Raw genomic sequence first — 7,851 nt, 5'->3', positions numbered from 1 at the left:
GAAGGGAGAACGGAAGACAGTTATAAAATAGCAATGTGTGCGCATGTTTATATAAGAAACACACAGAAACTAAATCTTATATCTATAATGTTGATATGTGTATGTGTTTATGTGTATGTTGTCACAGATCACGTATGTGTGGTTGTGTGTGTTTTTACGTTTCTATGTTATGAAAATTATGTTAGAGGTAAAGGGATAGAAGAAAGCTATTAAATGGGAGAGAGGAAGAAGAATGAAGTAAGAGTGAAAAGGTAGAAGGAAAGAATAGTCTTAAAGCAAGTTAATCTATGACTTTGTATGTATCACTTTCTCTCTCTCTCCCACTTTTACTCTGTATATTATATGTTGAGCGCGTGATCGATGTGTAAGAATGCCGGTACAGGTAGAAGGGAAGAAATATAAAAGTTGCTAGAAACAACAGCCAAATCTCCCTTAAATCACACAAAGTAAACAGAATTTTAAAAATCTAATTACTGTACTGGAAAGTTCACATCGAGAAAATTCCATTGATGTAAAAATTTGTACAAAAAGTGGAAAATGTGGATTTCTATAAACTTTTAAAAAGGCTTCACACAGATACAGAACTTCAGCATTATATATTAAGCTGCGCAACACACACACACACACACACTAAATTTAAAAAATGATAGGTATTTGTATATATGTGTGTATTAATGTGCATTCTGTGTGTCTCTCTCTATATATATGGTAGTAAGTAAATGCATTTTAAGAAAGATGATTAAAAAAATTCAGTTTGTAGGGAATAAATGTTTGACTGTCGATCGTATTTGGAAGAGACTGACAGGTATTTGTATGTATGTGTTTATTTGTATGTATGTGTGTATTTGTATGTATGTATGTATGAGCGTGTATTCAAAACATCTATATTTACACTTTAAAGTTGGTTTTCACACTCAACTCTGTTCTGCAGAATGAGTGTAGCGACGGGAGGTTTGTGCCCATATCTACGTTCTGAGTTCAAATTCCGCTGAAGTCGACTTTGCCTTTCATCCTTTCGGGGTCTAAAAAATAAGTAGCAGTTGAACACAGGGGTCGATATAATCGACTATTCTCCACCTGCCCGAAGCCGCCCTTGTGGGAAAATTTAAAATAATGATAATAATAATAATATAATAATAATAATGACCTCTGCCAATCAAAGCCCCAACCCACAACTAAGTCTTAAGTGTATATATATATATATATATATATATATATATGGGCAACACACACACGCACTAAATAAAAAAATGTTAGTAAGTAAAAGTGTTTTAAAAAAGATTGTTAAATTTTCAGATTAACACCCGCACGATTTTCACTACAGTGTTAGAGTTGGGGTTTTAGGGTTAGGTAGGTAATCGTGTGGGTGTTAATCTCAAGATTTACGAAAAGATTTTCCAAAAAACTCACAGTTTGTAGGGAATAAATGTTTGTTGATTGTATTTGAAAAATATGTGTGGCTATTTTTTTTTTTTTTTGTTATGGTGAAGGACGAGTTAGTCCTCATTAAAGGCCTGTGATATGCAGGAGACTGACTGGGAGAGCAGTGCCTGTCATCACCACAGATGGAGGAAGCAGGTTAAGGAGGGAGTTGACACCTTTGAAAGAGCACATATTCACCAAGAAGAATTTAAGCATGCTGCTTGAAAGTGCACTGCTAATGTAGTGAATGGGGAAAGCTTGGTTTGCAATGTTTGCAGTCGTGTATGTTGGTCAAGAGCAGGGCTCATTAGCCACCACTGGAGCTGCAAATGCAAAATATAAGTCAGTCCTAGAGCACACAATGTTCCTAAAGGTCAGCAGTGGTCTTCCTTGATTACAAGTGGATGGCTATCATGTATGTATGTATGTATGTATGTATATATGTATGCATGCATGCATGCATGCATGTTTGTTTAATTAGAAAAAGATTTGTTTTTAAATTATCTGTTTTAAAAACTTTGTGGAATAAGTTGGTGTATAATGTGTATTTCATGTGTAAGAGCTTTTGTTTTTCAATATTTCAGGCACGTATGTTCCAGGCTAATGCATATAGAAGTTGTTTTTTTCATAATGGTAATGGTATTAATTATTTCTGGTTTAGTTTTGGATTTAGAATTTTATTAAGTATTCTTCTTTTGCCTTTCATAATTGATCATTTTCATCTTTCATTTTTTCAAAGGAGAATATTTTTTTTATTCATAATGGTGATATTACTTCCAGTGTCCAACTGCATTTTAACACTTGCATTTCTGATTTTCACCTTCATGAATTTTCTCATTGTTATATTACTAATTTCTTCCAATGGCATACTATTTATTCTTTTTCCTTTGTTCTGACGTTTTTTTATCTTCGTTCTGCAGTGCATCTTTATATATCCTATACTTCCACAACAGAAGCACTCTGTTTTCTTAAATGGACAATTTTTCCTCACGTGTATACTTCCACATGCAAAACATGGCTTTATTTTCTGATTTTTATTGTGTTTTTTAAAGAAACACGTTATCTCTATTCTGACTATTTTGCACTTGCTTTACTTGGAAACAATCTTTACATTCAATTTCCTCTGTGTTGTGTCATATTTTGACTATCAATTCACATTCTTCTGGCACTTGTTGTAGGGTTGCATCCTGGTTTTGCTCCAGCTTTGTGAGAACTCTAGTTCTAACTTTTACGTCCTTTTTGGCAGTAAGTCCCTGTGTAAAAATCAGGCATTTGAACATACATGGTGTTAATTCGTCCATTTTAAACTTCTCGCATTCCCTGTTAACTCTACCAGCATATGTGATGTAGTCCACATCGTTGTTTTTCTCTATGTTCAGATACTTCCAATGTGTGTTGAACAATGATCTGTTTTTACTGAAAATTTTACACAATATATCTATTGTGTTTATGTCTGAGGGTTTTCTTGGGAGTATATTATTTACTGTATCGTTCATGTTCTGTTGCTGCCAGTTTTCTCATGATTAAGCTCATTTTATTCTTGTCATCCCAATCTTTACATTCTTTCTTAAAGATTTGCTCATATCTTTTGTAGTATGCTTTGAAGGTAACTCCTCCGTCAGGTTCATATTTGAACTCTGTTATTGAGTTTGCAACATATTCTGGCGAGAACACTTTTTCTGACTTTCCTGATTACTTCAGTAATTACAGCATTTGTTGCTGTAATATTATTTGTTGTTGTAGCTTCTGCTGTTGCTCTTGCAGTTGTATCTGCTGCTGTTGTTGCTGTTTTTGCAACTCCAGCAAATTGGCCAACAAATTTTCCACAATTTTATAAATTTGTTTTGTAAAATTTGCACAACAAAACTTTGTGAGTTTATTAACTCCTCTTTGCATTTCTATTAAATCCATGTGAATTGGTTTATCCTCATTGCTACTGTTACATCCTTAAAATGTTGGATTGTTATAATGCATACTTCAGTATACAATATACTTAGTAAAACCAGTAAAGATATGACTGTCTCTGACTGCCTACTATGTACTCTGGTACTTCATGTACTTCTCTTTACTTATAGTGAATAGGTTATTCCATTTGTCACATGGGAGGGGTATACCATTATTACTAATTCCCTACAACAATGAGGGTCAACATCTGAAGATCATTTTTCATCACTTTGTCCCATATCTTCCTAAGTCTTCCTCTTCTACAGGTTCCCACTACATTTAGAGATCAGGACTTCTTTATGCAGCTGTCTTCATTCATACACATCACATGACCATACCAGCACAGTTCTCTCTCGCACATCTGATGCCACATATATCTGATGTTACTTATACATCTGATGCCACTTATACCTAATTTTACTCACAAAACTCTATTTGTTGTACATGCACAGTGAAAATGCACATCTAGCAGAGCATGCTAGCTTCATTTTTCAAAATTCTTTATATATCCTCTGCTTTCACAGCTCATGTTTCATTACCAAGTAGCATAGCTGTTCATACACAGACATCATATAATTTATCTTTCACTCTGACAAAAAGGACTGTTGTTATCAAAGTAATAAGTCTCTGAACTTTGTCCTGCCAGTTCTTTTTCTAGCAACTATGCTTTTGTCAAACTACCCAACCCATGGCAGCATGGAAGAAAGGATGTTAAATGAGGATGATGATATATATACATCATCATCATCATCATTTAATGTCCATTTCCCATGCTGGCATGTGCTGGACAGTTTGACAAGAACTGGCACAGTGAGAAGTGAGAATATGCTAATCATTGTTATGTTTTGTCACAAGAGAATGACTTCTCCTTTACAACAAATGTACAACTGATTCATTCACACAAAAGACTCTGGAGCATTAAATGATGATGATGATGATGATATATATATATATATATATATATATATATATATATATATAAATATAAATATTTTGTGTCTATCTACCCATCTCTTTCTCTATTTTTTCTCTCTACCCTTCTAATATATATGATTATAAAAATGTCTATTCATATTTATTTACATTTTTTTAACCAAGGTAAATGCCAACCATTATTTGGATGATAAGAAGTTTTCTAGTGGACATGACAACTTACAAGATAAATTAAAACTTACACTGGTGGAAGTTCTCATTTCAACTGTTCCTGAGACATTGTAGTGTTTATCCTGCACATTAATACCACACACTTTGAAATCTCCCTTCCCAATATTTTTCTGATATTTAATCATGTAAGCACTATCTATGATGAGTTAAAGATATAAATGTGAATCAATAATCAAGGTAAGTTGATCTCTATGCACATTCACAACTTTAGTATGTAACACATTCACAAATCTCCAGAAACATTCTACTGCAAATAATCAGAGCATAGAAAACTGAAAACCTCTCTCACTTCTCTGTAATATTATCATCATCATCATCTTTATCATCCTCATTTTATTACTGCGTTCCATGTCGGCATGGGTTGGATGGATCTTCACAGCCTCATTCCCCCTACTGCATAGAAGCTACAACTCCCAATGACTGTGTTCATACTAATTTCTACAGCTGGGTGCCCTTCCTAACACCAACTGCTATGGAGTGTATTTTTTTATGGCACCAACACAAGAGAGGTTGAATAGTCTTCAGTGAGACAAGACTTGAGGTACCTCATAACCCAACACTTTCTCTACTCATTTACCAACCACTTTATAAAGTGAACAGTAGTGAGGTAGGGGTAGGAGCTTGTATACAACACAGTAAATGTAAATTTGGAAAAGGAACAATGATAGCAGAAAGCTATCCTAAGCTAAAACGTTTGTATTATGGCGTAATTCAGTAGAAAAGTAAGTTGGCTTACTTCCCTTTGCGTTTTTATCACCCCTTAATTTTTATTTACTCTTTTTGTACACCCGTAAACTGAACAATTACCCTCAATATCTACTAAATACAGTTCTATATTTGAGAGATGAGGAATTATGAACATTATTTACATTTGACGGATATTTGTCCTCATCTTGTTTGTTGTTAACAAGTTTCCTGGAGCAATTTTGAACCTGGGTTCTCATTCCTAAGGTATTTGTCCGACGTTGTTATTATTATTATTATTCAGGTCACTGCCTGGAATCGAACTCGGAATCTTGGGGTTAGTAGCCCACACTCTTAACCACTACACCGTATGCCCGTGGGCAATTATGGAGTGAATTTTATGGAGTGAATATTAGATTTATATCTAATATTTTCCTATCCTTCCTTAATACCGGCATTAGGTCTGGTTAGGAGGTTATTATGTCCTAGCATATGTGCTGCTTCTTTTAGTTTTCATATTTTCCAGTCTATTATTATTAACTTCATCCAACAGGGGGAGGTGGTCTCTATTTTTCCATACATGATCAGCTATACCCAATTTATCAATATCTCCTCATGTCACAGCTTTGCGATATTCCTCTACCCTTATTTTGATGGGGCAGCATGTTTCGCATTTGTATAACCTATTACAGCTGGATGGGATGGAGTACACGCAGTCTTTGGTCATATTCTCTTCTATTGGTGGTTTTACTTGAAGGAAATATTTGTGAAGTGTTGTATTACTCTTGAATACTGTCCTGATGTCATATGGGCTGCATATCTTTCATATCTTTTCGTAGTGGCCTTTCACTTAGGGTAGACAGACTGTGGTCAGTTTATGGGTTTCATCCTCTTTTCTCTTCATAATTGGAGTGGAAAGTATGTTTTTTGGGGTACTTGTTGCTCAAATTCTACATTATTTTGAAAGAAGAAAGAATTTTTTACATTTTGTATTAGTGCAGACATGTAAGTAATTTATTTATTATTAAACATGATAACATAAAAGTTATTTACATGTTTTTTGAGTTATGAAACAAATTTGTCATGATATTTGGATTTTTTTATTGTTAAACAAAGATTCATCTAAATATTTCTCTGTCATTTATGACTATATACACTCCTTATCCTTTTCTCTTATATATAACAATATGTTCTACTAGCTAATGAAAAATGCGGAGGCATACTAACAATATTCTTAACAATTAAACCTCAAAAAGTAGAGGACAAGAAAAAAACTCCTTAAAATTAGAGTTTAAAATATTGCTGGTAAAATTAAAATTAAAAAGTATCTCTTAGGTACATTTTCGTATTTTTTTAAAAAATTCAATTAATTTCACTTTTCCTTTTTAATTTTATTTTTTGTACTAAATGAATTAATAAAAAAAATTTAATTTTAGCAGCAATATTTTAAGCTCTAATTTTAATGAGTTTTTCTTGCCCTCTCCTTTTCCAGCTTTAATTTGTTAAGAATTTTGTTAGGATGCATCCACATTTTTCATTGGCTAGTCCAGTGTTTTTACAGGCATTGCAGTAATAGTAAAATTTTAATTAACAATATATAAAATTACCATTTTTTGCAGTCATTTTGAATTCAAAAATTTCCAAGAATATTCAAACAAAATTTTGATTTTTTTCATTTGACTAATTCTCATTTAGAAATTAAATTAAAAATGAATGATAATCATTGCAACTTTGCCTTCCTTGGACATAATGTACATACTGTAATTTCAGTGCTGTATAGAGACAAAGTTACAAATGAATATATTTAAAGAACTTGAGGATACAAATTTAATCAAATGACTTTATTTTAAATAAATTAAATTAAATTAATATTGAATAGAATATAATTACAAGTAGTATTTGCCTTTTCTGAACAGACAAAGCCACAAATAATCATATTCTATTTACTATAAAATTAATAAATAAATTATAAATAAAGTCATTTTTAGCATGCAAATAATTGACTCCATCATCATCGTTTAACGTCCGCTTTCCATGCTAGCATGGGTTGGACAATTTGACTGAGGACTGGTGAACCAGATGGCTACACCAGGCTCCAATCTGATTTGGCAGAGTTTCTACAGCTGGATGCCCTTCCTAACGCCAACCACTCTGAGAGTGTAGTGGGTTTTTTTACGTGCCACCAGCACGAAGGCCAGTCAAGAGGTACTGGCAATGACCACGCTCGAAATGGTGTATTTTATGTGCCACCTGCACGGGAGACAGTCCAGCGGTACTGGCAGCGAACTCACTCGAATGACTTTTCACGTGCCACTGGCACAAGTGCTAGGAAGGCGACATTGGTAACGATCACGCTCACATGGTGCTATTTACATGCCACCGGCACGGAAGCCAGACAGCTGGTGCTCTGGCAACGATCACGCTCGGACAGTGCTCTTAGTGATCTACTGGTACAGGTGCCATCACGATTTCGCTTTCGCTTGCCCCAACAGGTCTTCGCAAGCCGAGTTTAGTGTTCAATGAAGAGACGTTGGCATGGGTGCCAGTCTACAAATTTAGTTCGATTTCGATTTCACTTGCCTCAAAAGGTCTTCGCAAGCGGAGTTTAATGTCCAATGAAGGAATGTTACGTGTAAG

General features: G+C 34.2%; 1 protein-coding gene across 6 annotated transcripts in view; it reads left to right on the top strand.

Moving 5' to 3' along the window:
- LOC106870969 (diacylglycerol kinase epsilon) overlaps positions 1–7,851 on the top strand; it is a 223,298-nt gene that overhangs the window by 74,572 nt on the left and 140,875 nt on the right. For 4 of the 6 annotated variants that reach the window (XR_008267175.1, XM_052978393.1, XM_052978391.1 and 1 more), the window contains one exon: positions 4,465–4,707. The exons of 1 other annotated variant lie outside the window; for it this stretch is intronic. The gene's annotated coding sequence lies outside the window, so the exon portion shown is untranslated. Of the gene's footprint in view, positions 1–2,036; positions 2,056–4,464; positions 4,708–7,851 lie in introns of those variants that run through there. One more of the 6 variants, XM_052978394.1, reaches the window with a different exon arrangement.

The sequence above is a fragment of the Octopus bimaculoides genome, chromosome 2 (assembly GCF_001194135.2).
Source record: "Octopus bimaculoides isolate UCB-OBI-ISO-001 chromosome 2, ASM119413v2, whole genome shotgun sequence".
In the NCBI taxonomy this organism is placed as follows: Eukaryota; Metazoa; Mollusca; class Cephalopoda; order Octopoda; family Octopodidae; genus Octopus; species Octopus bimaculoides.
This window is presented reverse-complemented; position numbering and strand designations above follow the sequence as displayed.